The sequence below is a fragment of the Miniopterus schreibersii genome (genome assembly GCF_964146895.1).
Source record: "Miniopterus schreibersii genome assembly, chromosome: 9".
Lineage (NCBI taxonomy): Eukaryota > Metazoa > Chordata > Mammalia > Chiroptera > Miniopteridae > Miniopterus > Miniopterus schreibersii.
The window spans coordinates 1418836-1432970 of record NC_138118.1 but is presented as its reverse complement, the minus strand read 5'-3'; the positions used below and the strand labels follow the sequence as shown (position 1 = coordinate 1432970).

Genomic DNA, 14135 nt, shown 5'->3' with positions numbered 1-14135 from the left:
TCCGGAATCCAGCGAGGATTCGGAGGACCCTGTGGCCACCACCTCCGCCCCGCGCGGGGGTCAAAGAGCACCCCTCGCCCTTGGTAACGGAGACCAAAAAAAAAAAAAAAACACAAAACAAAAAAAACTTGGGGGCCCGTCTAGACGGGTCAAGGTGCAGGGGGCTGGTCCCCCGCTCCTTCCGGAAGGGGGCGGGGACCCGCCAAGGGCGCCCGGACGCGGCGCGGCGCGGCCTCCGCGGGCTCCTTCCCTCTCCACCCTCCGCTGATCAAAGTAGGAAGTTTGCATGACAACCGCGGTGAAAGGGGCTGAATCACAAACGGTCTCGATTTCGGGGATGTTGCTCTCGGCGGCCCCCATTGTCCCCTTTCAGGCGCAGTGTGAACCCTTCCGGTGCCGGCGACCGCGCGGCTTTCACAGGCGCGCTCCGGGCGCACAAAGGGTCTCCGCGCCTCGCCGCCATCTGGCCGGGAGTCGCACGGCCGCGCGGGGGACGCGCCCAGAGCGCGGCTGCAGGGGGGCCGGGCCGCGTCCCCGCCGTGCTCGCCCGGCTCTCAAGGAACCAACTTTGTAAAAAAAAAAAAAAAGTTCAAAGAAACATGCGGAGAGGAAAGAAAAACAGCACTAATTGACTTTCAGAGGCCCCGCCGCGCGCTCTGCAACAATATCCCTCCTTCTCCCCCCAAACTTGACTTCGGCGGGATGTTGAGCTGCTGTCGAGGCCCCTGTGTTCGCCAAAACATCAAGTTTTCAAAAACGCATGCGTGGGCTCGTTTTGTTTTTTTCTTCAATGTCTGCAGTCAAAACACCCGAAAGTGAGCGGCTTACAATGCACACCCCACACGCAACTTGCATTTTCTTAACACCTTTGAGGATGCCACTCCCGCATCGAAGTTGTTCTTAAAAAAAAGCAGAAAAAAAAAAAAAGCATCGGTTAACAAGCAAACTGAACATGTGTTGTTGCTGTTGTTTCACTTACAAATACCTATTGGGGCTGGAAGGTGAGAAGACACCGGGGCAGATTCTTAAGTTACAATGAAGCAGAATGATCATGGTGGGGGTTCCCTGCCCAGGCTTGCGCTTTCAGTATAGTTCCTTATCGGATACATAAGAAATACATTCGTGGTACTTTCTGTGTGTCTACAAAGTAGCCTTTTACTTCAAAGAGAAGGGAAGAGTCATTTAAAAAAAAAAAAATCTATAGTAATGAAGAACCCCTTCTCTCCCCCTCCCCCAATTGGAAAAGTAAACACTGGTGGTGGTGGGGACACAAGGGGGGTCTGCCTGCCCCTGGAGCCTTTGGAACCCAGCCCCGTCCTAAAGCTTCCCGGGGCTCCAGGTTGAGTGCAGGCCCCTCTCAGAAATGTTTTGTAAAATTGAGCCCCTGTTTCTGAGCCCTGTGCAAAATCGCTGAGCACAGAAGGCCTGAGAAAATCGGGGCGTCTGCCTGGGAAAGGGCTCCCACCCTCACTGGGGACCCAGGCTTATTTATTTCCTGGGTGGGAACTTCTTTAAATCAGACCTTCCATTAAGACTTCCCAGCAAGCGGGGCTGTCTTTCTTATTTGGAAAGTGTGATTTTACCCGTTCGAATAGAGTGGCATTGTGCCCGTTTTAACACAAATGCAGGGTGTCCCCCTAAAAAAATGCACACACACACACACTTTTAATACTTGTAAAAGCAGTGTTTATTAACATACATTTCATTTTCAAAATTGAGCTACCAGCTGCTACAGTGTATACGTTTTTGGAAGGGGACACCCTGCATGTTCTATGGAGGGATCAACATGTGGAGTTTATGTCCTTGAAAACTAACGGGCTTTTTCGATGTAACGAGCCAGCTCCTTCGAGTAAACAATCTTTCACAGTAGAAAATGTTTGCTGGCAGGATACTACCTCTGAAAATGCTACATTACAATCTCCACTAAAAGACAGAAAGGAAAAACACCCAGAGTGAGACTAGTAGAGTTTGTTTTACAGAAGATAAAATATATATATATATTTGAACTTAAAAATCCCCAAGCATCCAATTTCGCAAGAAAAATTTTAAGGAAACGCTGCTTATGCTCGGCAGCCCTTCGGATATTTATTAAAACGCATGTGATTCGAGTTTAAAATGATTCCACAGAGCTGAACGACCCTCAGTGAATTTAAAGCTTGGTTATAGAAGAACCGAGCCTTTTTCTGCCCCCAGCAAGGTTTCCCTACGAGGGTGCAGTAAGTCCTGGGACGAGTGGAATAAAACTAGGGCTTTCAGTCCGCGCTGCGAGGACGCTGAATGGTACTTGTCAATAAAGGGGCTCCTATTGTAATCTTCCGGGCCGGCTGCCTCCGCCCTGGAAGGACTGGCTCGGAGATACCAACCTCATTAAAATATGAATGGGGGAGTCGCCACCATTGTGTGGGGGAAACGGGCTCGCTGGCCCGGTTTCCTTACAGCCACGGCTTCCACCCCCGGACTCCCTCGGTGTGAGTTACAAACATGGCAGGGATCTGTTATCATTGCATTGCTTTCTTGGAGCAAGAAAATCCAAGAAAATCCTAACTTTTCTCATTTTGAAACCTGCTTACTGCTCAGAATCATACTTAGTAGGCGCGGTGGTTTTTGTTTCGCTTGGGTTTTTCCCCCTTTGGGCTTCTTGAGACCATGTGCTCGCTGTTACGTGAGCGATGACATGGGGGTGGGAGGAGGTCTCCCCCCCCATCCCAACTCGAAAATGGAAACAAGTAGCTGAAAGTTTTGGCTTCAGTTTCCCCAGTGAGCTGGAGTTAGGGAGGCGTGGGGACGCCTAGGACAACATTTTAATAACAGTCAATTACGGGGGCTCCCGCGTTCCTTCATTACTGTGTCTCTGTTAATCTCGTTGTAAATTTCTTGCTCGAGAGCCATCAGCATCAGGCAGGAATACAATTATGTCACGGTGACAGCCGGACCTGGGGACGGTCCTTGCCACAGCACCTGTCTTTCTCAGAACAGCCTGGCAGCCTCAGGTAGACCCCGCTCCCCTTCGCGGTCATTTTGGGGCGTCCTTCAGCTAGGAAGCCACGACTTCGGCTGCCGAGTGGCCGGTAGTGAGTTTCACACGGTGGCAAAGATTTCCTCTCTAGAGGTTTAGCTAACGTAGGAAATTTAATGGCATTGTGGCAAGTATTGCATCTGGTGTCATCACTAAGTTTTCATCCATAAAAACATGGGGATCCCTCCTGCTATTAGTTAAAAGTCAATATTTAGAAGTGAACATTCGCCCCCCACTCGCTCTGGGCTACGACAGGGGAAGCTGGATTCGGAAACTCTCGTAAATTGATGATATGTAATTAGCTTTTATGTTAATTGACTGCTATGAGTTTGTTGTACGACACTTTATATGATATGCAAATAGCATCGGCTGTTTCGTTTTTATTAGAGAGTATGATTCCCAACCCGAAGGCGCTCATCTCAATGCAGTGGTCTGTGTATCAGGGAAAAACAATTGCTTCTGGACTTAATCAATAAGAGGCTTTTTAAGGAGCCTTTGTTTCCAGAGCCAGAGCCCGCCAACGTAGAACAGAATGAATATTAGTTTTTTTTCCCAGTTACCGAATTCGACGTGAAAACAGGCAACTTTGTGCAATCAATTAAACCTCCTGGACCAAAATACGAAGATTTCAGCACAGTTTACCACAAACGACACGGTCGATGTATGAAAATAACACCAAACGTCGCCTTCTTTAGTTCGGATAATGGGAAAAGCTTAAAATAAAATATTTTACAAGTGTTTCCTGTTTCCTGTTCTTATTTATTTATGGACTGATCATGTCAGGATGTGAGAAAAATACGAAAATATGAGAAAAAAAAACCAGTGTGATTTGGGGGGAAATTTGCCCAGAATTCAGAACTATTGAAATTTCAATTAAATTTTTTCATTTCAGAGCCTATTTTCAACTTAACAGGGACAAAGCAGAATTTGAGAAAAATCGTGTAATGGATCCTCATTCATGACCTTCAAATGGGGGGGTCATCCCACTCATCTGACTTTTTCCTAAAGTTAAAACACTTTACTTTCGTTATCGAATACAAAATTATCGCTGCCGTCTGTCCTCGCATTTTAAACAGCACTCTGTTAGCCTCCCCCCAAAACCTTTCATTTTCAAACATTTTCGGTAAAATGAACAGAAATGGGCCCGTCCACGTGAAAAACGTTCCCCTGCGTCACCTTGTTACAAATGGCTCCGAGCAGGGCCTGGGAGCCCCCTGCACGCCGTTTCGGGGCGTTGCGCTCGCTGCGTTCCCGGGAGGGCTTCGCAGGCTCAAAATGATGATGATGATGGAAGGAAACGAGGTGCTCCCCGGGGCGGAGGCCGTGGGAGCGGGGTAAACCTGAGCTTCCCCTTCAGTAAGTACGACTGGACCCCAGCCACAGGTCGGGGCCCCCCCCTCTAATCCACGCTTTTTAAAGAGCCCTCTTCTGAGATTCTGACCGAGAATTAAAAGGAAGTACTGGGAAAAGCCGCTGCGGCCCGTAGGGGCCCAGGAAGCACTAGCTGGTGACATGAGCCTTGTCTGCCCATCAGCTAAGTTCACAGAAGCCCAACACTGTCCTGATTTTACAGGTTCTGCCCCAAGCGCCGCGTGTTTTCTGCCGTCTAGTTACTAAAGACGGTGGCGGGTGGCTGCTCGTGTTTCTGGCCACGTCTGCAGAGCACCTCCCGAAACAGAAGGGGTGCAAGGACCGTGGGCTTCTCCAGCTTCGCCCCCGGCGTGCTTGTGGGCGAGTGGGTGGTTTCCCGAGAAGGGTCGGGGTCTGGGAGGAAAGGGACCATCGGGCCGGACGTTAGGAGGCTCTGGGGCCATCTCCACAGACGTGGCCTCAGGCCTGCCCCAGCTCCCACCGGCAGAGAGAAAGCGCCCACTCTCCTTAAAAACAGTTTCCGTGGAAAAAGTGACACACTCGCTGGAGTTAAAAACACAAACATCCCAAAGGAAGGAAAGGGTCGAGGGAAAAGTAAGGCCGACCTACCCCGGGCCTGCGGCCCCGCTGTCCTCACTCCTGAAGTATTCCAGTGCACGGCTATACGTGTGTGAATGAGTGTGTGTGTCCTCAGTGTGCCCATGTGTGCACACATGTGAGTATGTGTGGGTGTGTATGTGCAGGTCTGTGCATGCCCATGTGTGTTCCTGTGTGCACACGTGCGACCACGTGTGTTCCCGTGAATAGGTGGGCCAGTGTGTGCATACATGTACATGTGTACCCATGTGCATTCCTGTTTGCACATGTGCAAACTTGCGTGTATGTGTGTTCATGTGTATATGCATGTGATTGTGTGTGTCCTGGTGTATAGGCGGGTCAGTGTGTGCATGCACCCCCCTGTGTGCCTATGCCCGCACACACACACGTGTGTTCGTGTGTGTCATGTGTGGACACGTGCTTATGTCCAGGTGTGTCTCTGTGTGCATGTGTGTACATGTGTGTGCCTGCATGTATGTTCATGTGTGTCCATGTGTGCATGGGTGTGTGTCCCTCTGTTTTTACACACATTAGAGCACAGTGCACACACTTGGGGATAAGAGCATTCAGTCACGTCCAGGAGGTTGGGGACCGTCTGCTCTTGGGTCGCTGAAGGCAGGCCACCCACAGTGGTGGCATTAGCACTCACATCCCTCCCCTGGGGCAGGACTCATCCTGAGGACTGGATCCAAGAGGAGCTCCCCACCACTGTGAGCTACAAAAACTCTCCCTGGAATATTGTTACAAAGCAGTTTTGGATAAAGCTCACCTAATTCTACCCCAAAACAATAGCTTTGTAACAATTGTCGCAATAGCTTTGAGTGGGCGAGGGTGAGCGTTTCTAAGCCCTTTTCCCATGGGTTGACCATCCCGCCACAGCCCAGCCCTCAGAGTCCTCCTTCTGAGGCCATTACACCCCTGGCCGTCGCTGTCCACATCCTTCCAGCTCCCAGACCTGAGGACACCAGCACAACCCTGGAGCTGGGAGCTGGGAGCTGGGAGCTGGGAGCTGGGAGCTGGGAGCTGGGAGCTGGGAGCTGGGAGCCCCCACAGCAAACCCCTCACTCCCCAGTGAGGACACTGAGGCACAGAACCACTTGCCCAAGGACCCGGGGCCGAGCCAGGGTTGGAACCCAGCGGTGAGACGAGGCTGCTGCGCCTCGGGATAGCCTGTCCCCCTCCACCAAAGGGCAGGGAGGGCCGCTCTGAGCAATTCAGGGAGGGCTGAGTTATGACCCCAGACTCCTGCGCCGAAGTTCTAACCCCCAGGACCTCAGCATGCGGCCTTATTTGGAGATGGACCTTTAAAGAGGTGATTAAGGTAAAATGAGGTCATTGATCCAATGCGGCTGGGTCTGCACAGGAACAGGAGATGAGGGCGCAGACACACAGAGGGACAGCCGCCTACGCGCCAGAGAGAGAGGCCTCAGGAGGAGCCAGGCCCGCTCCCACCTGGATCTTGACTTCCAGCCCCCAGGACTGGGAGATGCTACTTGAGCTGTCCAGTCTGCGGTACCTGGTGACGGTGACTCTGCCACCGATACAGTCACAGACCACAAAGTCCCCATCCGGACACCCTGCAAGCTCTAACCCGCAGCCACCAAACGGAATATTTACAAAGAGGGGGCTGGGGCTGCCGGAGAACCCAAATGTCCCACAGAGACCCTGGCAGCTGAGCAGGGCCAGGTGCCGACTACTCTGCGCTGGGGCAGGTGTGGCACAGGGGGGTGCTGCCCAGGGCCCCCCAACACCCCACGCTCATCAGCATCACCTTCAACTGCTGTGGCCTCGTTGCAATTCCAGAGACCTCGCCTGTGAGACGGGGGCAAAAATAGCCTCTTCCCCTGCATCCGGTGGGGCCAGGTAACAACACAGAAGTGTTGCTTTTGCATTTCCTCTGATGAACGCTCCTTTTTTAGCACGTAGCTGCCTTTTTTTTTTTAACCCTCACTTGAGGATACTTTTTCCTTTGCTGTTCAGAGAGAGTGGAAGGGAGAGAGAGAGAGAAACGTTGATGTGAGAGAGACACATCGATGGGTTGCCTCCCCCACGCATCCCATCCGGGGCTGGGGATGGAGCCTGCAACCCAGGTACATGCCCTTGGCCGGGCAGAATCAAACCCAAGACCCTTCAGTCCTCAGGACAACACTCTAACCACTGAGCCACACTGGCCAGGGCTGAGCTGCCCTTTGACGTTCTGCTGCTGGGCTCTGCCTGGAAGGAGCAGCCCCCAGGGGCCAGAGGCTGGGCCGTGGAGAAGGGCACCGGGCCAAGGGCTCGGCCTCAGAAACACACGGCGGCGACTTGGAAAGGAGGCCCGGCCTCGGCCCAGAGCAGCGCCCGGCGGCACCTTAGGGAGAGCCAGGCGCTCCTGTGGTCTCCACGGGGCTGAGCATGGCGACCCACCCGTCACGCAGGAAACACAGCCCCCGATCTTCCATCGATGCTCGAGAAGACGGAGAGCGGCCACCGAGGGCGGCACAGGGCCCCGGCACGGCCTCGGCTCCCGTCTTAGAGGAAGGTCTTGTTTTGTGTGACGGGGCCTGACATTCTCCTCAGAGCAGCTCGGCCCGTTCTCCGCGGCGTGGCGTTTCCCACGCGAGCTTCTGATCTTCCCTGTTCCTTCCGCTCCAGAGCCCACAGGCTGGAAGTGCGCCGGGTGAGAAACGCTGGGAGGAGGAGACGGTGGGCGTGTTTTCTCTGCCGAATGAAATTCAGGTCCCATCCGAGCAGCGCACCTGACACGGGAGATGCCACCTCTCCTCCTGGCTCTGACGTTTCTTTGTCCCAGAAACACCCAGTTTTGACCCAGTCAGCTTCGGGGTGGTGACCAGGACTGTTGGAGCATCAGGTGCACCGGGGGCCGGTCATTGGTCACCTCCTGATGTGTCAAGGAGACCGCCATGCCCTCTGGGGCCGGAGGAAAAGGCTCTGTGTCTTCATTTTTCTAATGCCTCTCGGGTTCCAGGTCCGCACCATCTCTTCCAGCCTCAAAAGAAGGGGTGCAAAATGTAGGGACCAGCCGTCTCTCTCTCTATGGTGCACTCCTGTGCCTTTCCCCACCCTCTCCCCACCCCAGGGCGTCTTCCTTGCCCCCCTCTCTCCCCTAAGCTCCAGGGGCCCTCCTTTTGCTTCTGTAACTTGTTTCCTGAGCCCACGCAGCTCAGCTGGCTCACTTCTTTTACCTCCGTGACTTTCTAAAAAGTATATATATAAGGACCAATCAAGACCAAACCCAGCCTACATCTGTAGCAAAGGAAAAGAGACTATTAATAAATCAACCTTGGCCCTGGCTGGTGTCGCTCAGTGGTGAGAGGGTCGGACTGAGCACCGAAGGGTCCTGGGTTTGATTCCCGGTCAAGAGCATGTACCTCGGTTACAGGTTCGATCTCCAGCCTGCGGGAGGCGACCAATCGATGTTTCTCTCTCTCCCCCCTCCTCCCTCCCGTCCATTCTCTCTAAAAGTCAGTTGCAAAAAAATGAAGATTTTAAAAAATTAAAAAGGGCGGACAGTGGTGAGTGCCCGACGCCCCCGGGCCAGCAGCAGGGCCCTGCAGGTCAGCGCCGGGGGCACCCCTAGCCCTTTACCGTGGAGCTGGAGGGAGAGGGCCCAGCCGCCACTGTGCCCTGTAGGGGTGCAAAGTGGAGCCCCAACTTGGTGGCTCTGAGCCTGCAACCACTTTGAAGCCTATGAACATGGTGGGGGGACTGCGGAGGGCTTGTCACCCCACCCTGGCAGGACCCCCATCACTGAGATTGCCTGGTGGGAGGGGGCGGTGGGAAGACAAACCCACTGGGCCTCACCACATCAGAAAGACAGAGCTGGGGGTCATCAATGCTAGACCCTGCTGTGGGCCACACAGTGTCCCCCAAAAGAGGGGGGCTGTGTCCCCCGCCTCCCAACCCCAGCACCTGGGAATGCGGCCTTAACTGGCAATGGGGTCTTTGCCCATGTAATTGGCTAAGATGAGTCATAATCAGACAGGATGGGCTCCAATCCAAGATGAGTCCTTATAAGAACTGGACAGCAGACAGAGATGCCCAGAGGGGAGGCTGTGGGGACACAGGCAGAGGCTGGGGGACACGTCTCTAACCAGGGAACCCCGAGGACTGCCAGCCACCTCCAGAAGCTGGGAGGGGCAGGGAGCCCATGTTCCCTGAGAAAGAAGCAGCCCTGCCCCCCCTGGCTCCTGGGCTTCTCACGTCCCGAATCTGAGAGAACCGGTTCCTGCAGCCTCAGGAGACAGGCAGGCCTGGGCTCAGAAAGGAAGGACCCACGGGTGGAGTCCAGGCCCCTCGGGCTGGAGGTGGGTGTCAATGTGGGCGCTCCAGCCCCACTGCTGGGGACCGGACCCATGCCCTCCAGGGTCCCAGTGACCCCGGAGGGGTTTCCATCCCCCTCAGGGCCTGGGGGGGGACGTGGGTGAGTGAGGGAGCAGCTAGCAGGCCTCGGAGCACATTCACCGACCATCGTCTCGGTATCGATAGAATGAAACGCCCGCGTGGCCAGGCTGTGGTTAATGAGCCCCAATCCTGTGCTCGGCGACTCTAACCTTTCACTCCCTCCCCTCACTTACTGCCCTGTGATCAATGTTACTCTTGCTTTTTAAAAGTCCTCACCGAGGATATTTTTCCCATTGCTTTTCAGAGAGAGTGGGGGGGGGGCGGGAGGAGAAATGCATCGACTGGCTGCGTCCTGCACACGCCCGGCCCGGGATGGAGCCTGAAACCCAGGTCTGTGCCCGTGGCTGGAATCCAAGCCGGGACCCGTCAGTCCAGGGCCCAACCCTCCAACCACTGAGCAGCTGGCCAGGGCGATGACCGTCCGTCTTTTCTGTTCCGAGGTTTCGAATCACCTGTTTCCTCTCTCCCCCTGGGGATGAGATAGCATTTCATCTCCCCGTGCACCCAAATGCCAACGTCGCCGTTTCCTCCCTTAACCAGAATGTTGCATTAATCAGAGCACTGCAGACGCTGTTATCGATTTTCGGGTCTGTCCCGGCCGACACGGGGAACAGCGGAGTGTGTTTGGGAGCCCAGGGGAGAAGGTGGTGTTGGGGATGCAGGGAACCCTCTCAGGCTCACCCCCTGGACAAGGGGACAGGACCGTGCTCAAAGCTGCTCTCTGGGAAAACAGGACCGACCCGGGCACAAAGCCACGTGTTCGAATGTCGCCTGGAAACTGCCGCTTGGCTCCCACAGACTCTTCCATATGCTGCGAGGCTTAGTCAGCATGAGCCTGATACGCAGACACGGTAACATCAGCAGATGTCACAAGAGGCCTCCTTGGTCTAAGCAGACACCAGGACGTGCAGGTGACCGACTGACCCTCTGTCTTTCTCAACCTTCCGCCCCTTTCCTCAGGTCGTCACAGAATAAGGGGCGGTCTCCAAACGCCTCTCAGAGCCAGCAGAGAAGGGCACACCCATCGCGCTAACGCGTGCATTTCCATTCTTTCGTTTCCTCGGAATCGAGAATGCATTACGGGCAAATTATTGTGGGGGTTGAGAGACAAGGTGAAAGATGTAATTCAGGCCCGGCCGGTGTGGCTCAGTGGCTGACTGTCCACCCATGAACCTGGAGGTCACGGTTCGATTCCCGGTCAGGGCCCAGGCCCGGGTTGCGGGCTCGATCCCCAGGAAGGGGCGTGCAGGGGGCAGGTGGTCCATGACTCTCATCATTGATGTCTCTCTCTCCCCCTCTCCCTTCCTCTCTCTCTGAACCAATTAAAAATATATATTTAAGAGAATTAGCCTGCTATATTTGGTCAAACATTTAATTAGCCCTCCCCTAATGGGCTGGCTGGAACTGCTTCTCTTTGGCGAGGCCTTGGCGGGGCCCAGACCAAGTGATTTCGAGGGCCATTGACAGCCCGCGGGCCGGACGTCCCCACCCCTGCTCTAGAGCCAAACCCTGAAGGTGAGGTTGCCACTGCTTCCTCCCATGAGGACCACGAGGCGCCCATTTTCCTCCCAGCACGTGCCATCCGGTCCTTTAAAGCGTCTCCTAAGATTCTCTAAGGAAAACACCTGTGCCCAGAGGTGAGCCCCGGGGCCCCCGGGAGACCACAGGAGGGGCTGTGACAGTGTCAGAGACGTGGGGACAGGGGCCGGGATGGTGCCGAGTGGCCGGTCTCCCGATCTTCAAGAGAACCCAGAAACACGCCTCTTTATAGGAAAGCTGATACGTAATCGTTGGCTCGTGGTTTTGTTTGGTTTGGCGTTTACACTCCGTGGGCCGGACCGGCCGGGCCTCCCATCTCTCACCTTGCGGAGCCCCTGACCGTCCCCGCTGGCCCGGCTCCCAGCAGGTCCCGCACACGGGGCGGCTGCGAGCGGCAGAAACGTGTGGTCTCACACTTCAGGAGGCCAGGGGCTGACACGGAGGTGGCATCGGGCGCGCTCTCTCCAAAGGCTCCAGGGGACGATCCTTCCTGGCCTGGCTCCCAGAGTCTGGTGGCTCCTGGCCATGCTCGGTGACATCGGCTTGTCCCTGGTCCATCTCCCCTGGGTGTCCCTCAGTCTGCGGACGTCCTTGTAGGATGAGAGTCATTGGATCAGGGCCCACCTTAATCCAAGATGACCTCATCTTAACTAAAAACATCTACAAAGACCCTATTTCCTAACAAGGTCGCTCTGAGGTCCTGGCGGGCGTGAATTTTTAATTTGGGGGCGCCATTCAGCCCAGTGCACTGCCTCACCAGATTTTTTTTTTAATCTCCACCCAAGAAGTGAGGATATTTTTTCCCATTGATTTTTAGAGAGAGTGGAAGGGAGTGGAAGGGAGAGAGAGAGAGGGAAACATCAACGTGGGAGAGACACATCGACTGGTTGCCTCCCGCATGCGCCCTCACCGGGGCCTGCAACCCAGGCACCTTGACCAGGAATCAAACCCGAGACCCTCCAGTGCGTGGGCCGACGCTCCATCCACGGAGCCACACCGGCCAGGGCCACCTCACCGGATTTAACACCGTGTTTTATGCACCTTCACGACCTGGGGATGTGTCACCGCTCCGGGCTGGCTCTGACGTCAGCTGAGGCCCAAACCTGGCCGCAATGATTTTCAGTCCTAACACAGCAGCTCCAGCGGGTCATTCTTTGTAGACCGACAGCCGCAGCTTCCTCCAGACACGGCAGTTCGGACCTGAGCAAATAGAATCCCCGATTTCCATAGAGCCAGCTTCCCAGGCTCGGCGCCGCTGACATTTCAGACCAGATAATCCTCTGTCGTGGGGCCCGGCCTGTGCTCAGAGACATCCAGCAGCACCCTGGCCTCGGTCCACAGGATGCCGGGGCACCCTCTCCCCTCCAATCACGAAAACGAAAAACATCTGCAGACTTCGTCGCAGGTTCCCTGGGGCCGCAGCACCTAGTTCCACAGGTAGAAGCTTCTGCTGAATAATTTCGATGGGACCAGACTGTCCGCCCACCAATCTGACCGTCTCGGGCGGCGGGTCTCGGTGTCCTTGGCTGGCGAGCCCAACACAGACCCACCTGCTAGTTACGCACTTATATGCTCTATTGGTTAATGGGCTTCTAATTATACACAGACTTTTTTTTTTTTTTTTAATCATAACCTGAGGATATTTTTTCCCATTGCTTTCCAGAGAGAGGGGAAAGGGAGAGGGAGAGAGAGAGACATTGATTAGTTGCCTCCCTCAGGGGCCCCAACTGAGGCCAGGAATCGAGGCACGTGCCCTTGGCCTCATTTGAACCCGGGACCCATCAGTCCTCTGGCCGATGCTCTAACCACTGAGCCAAACCAGCCAGGGCAGCCTGATTACCTTTTTATAGCTGATTTGTACCGAAGTTTCACCCGTGTGGTTGCGGGAGCGAGTTCTGTGGGTGGACAGGCCCCAGGGCGGGTTCTTTCTCTGGGTCGTTTCCTCTTAAAATTGTTCTTTGAAAGTCAGTCTTCCCGGTTTGGAACCAGGATGCCTTTAGGCGCCGTGGCTGTGTATTGTCACTTAACTTCTCCTCTTAAAAACGCTGCTGGACATGTTTCTTAAATCCAGCTGAAGAGAATTTGCATTAAAAAATCCCGCAATATCTCTGCGAAATGACCCCGTCCCACAAGATGGGACCCTTGCCAGGCCAACGGAGTGTCTTTGGGTCCGACCCCAGGCGTGCGCCGGGCCTTCTCTCGGCTCCCCGAGGCCTCGGAGCGCGTCACGAACAAAGTTTGTCTCGCGAATCACAAGGGAAAATTCATTTCCTCCTCAGTCTACAGCCAGAAAACAAAACGCACGAACGTCTCCCTACCACTCAGTAACCGGCCGCCCCGATTCTCCGCGGGGCCCGGGCCGGCTAGCTCACTTACAGATAAAGGACAGCAGACGCCTCTAGAGACCCGGAGTTGCCCTTCGAGGGACCAAAAATAAACCACACAGAATGGCGAACACACGGCCGGCACACGCCTCGCCCAGTAACCGCAGGAAAGGGGTCCCCAGCATCGCCCGACGGCTGTCGCCGCTCCCCCCGCCCGCTAAACCCCAACAGAGGTGCATGAGCCCCTCAGCCGCCCGCCCACCCCGCCCAGAACCTTAGGTGCTGTTAGTGAAAACAAGTGAAAAGCTCTCTGGCCAGTCCTGGAACATGCCCCTCAGTCCGAGAGGGAGGGGACGCGTCCGTGCCGGTTCCCAAAGGACTCCCACGGCCAAGCTGACGTTTGTTCCCTTCATTTTTAAGTGTATCCCCCCCCCGCCCATGGGGAGGGGAGGGGAGGCTGCAGACCCCCGAGCTCACCGGCGGGCAGAGAGCGGCCCAGGCATGAGAACCGGGTGCCTACGGGGACCCTCACCCGTCTCCAGGACCCACACACGGTCCTTGTCTAGGAGGCCAGAGCCCACGTCAGCCCCGACCTCCACACGCCCCCGTGTCAACCGCGATGAAAACCAGGCGTCCCTGGCCACGGACGCAACCCCTGGGGCATCGTCTGCTTTCTCGCCAAGGGGTTTGTGTCACCTGCTCCTGGTGGCGGTCCGTCTGTCCTTCAGGCCTCCAGCCATAGGGACAACCTTCCCGGCTTTGCTTTCTCCACTGTTCCCACACCCACTAGAAGGATTAAAAATAATCTTCCCTTTTAATTTTGCCCACCCCTCCTCCGCCCCACAGTCCCCGGGGGCCCCCATGAATTTTTAATCCCTGAGGTT

General features: G+C 55.2%; 1 protein-coding gene across 1 annotated transcript in view; it reads right to left on the bottom strand.

The window, feature by feature from the left end:
* Positions 1 to 14135, bottom strand: part of CNPY1 (canopy FGF signaling regulator 1) — a gene marked incomplete at both ends in the record, with an annotated part of 34092 nt that overhangs the window by 6942 nt on the left and 13015 nt on the right. The gene's annotated exons all lie outside the window — the stretch shown is intronic.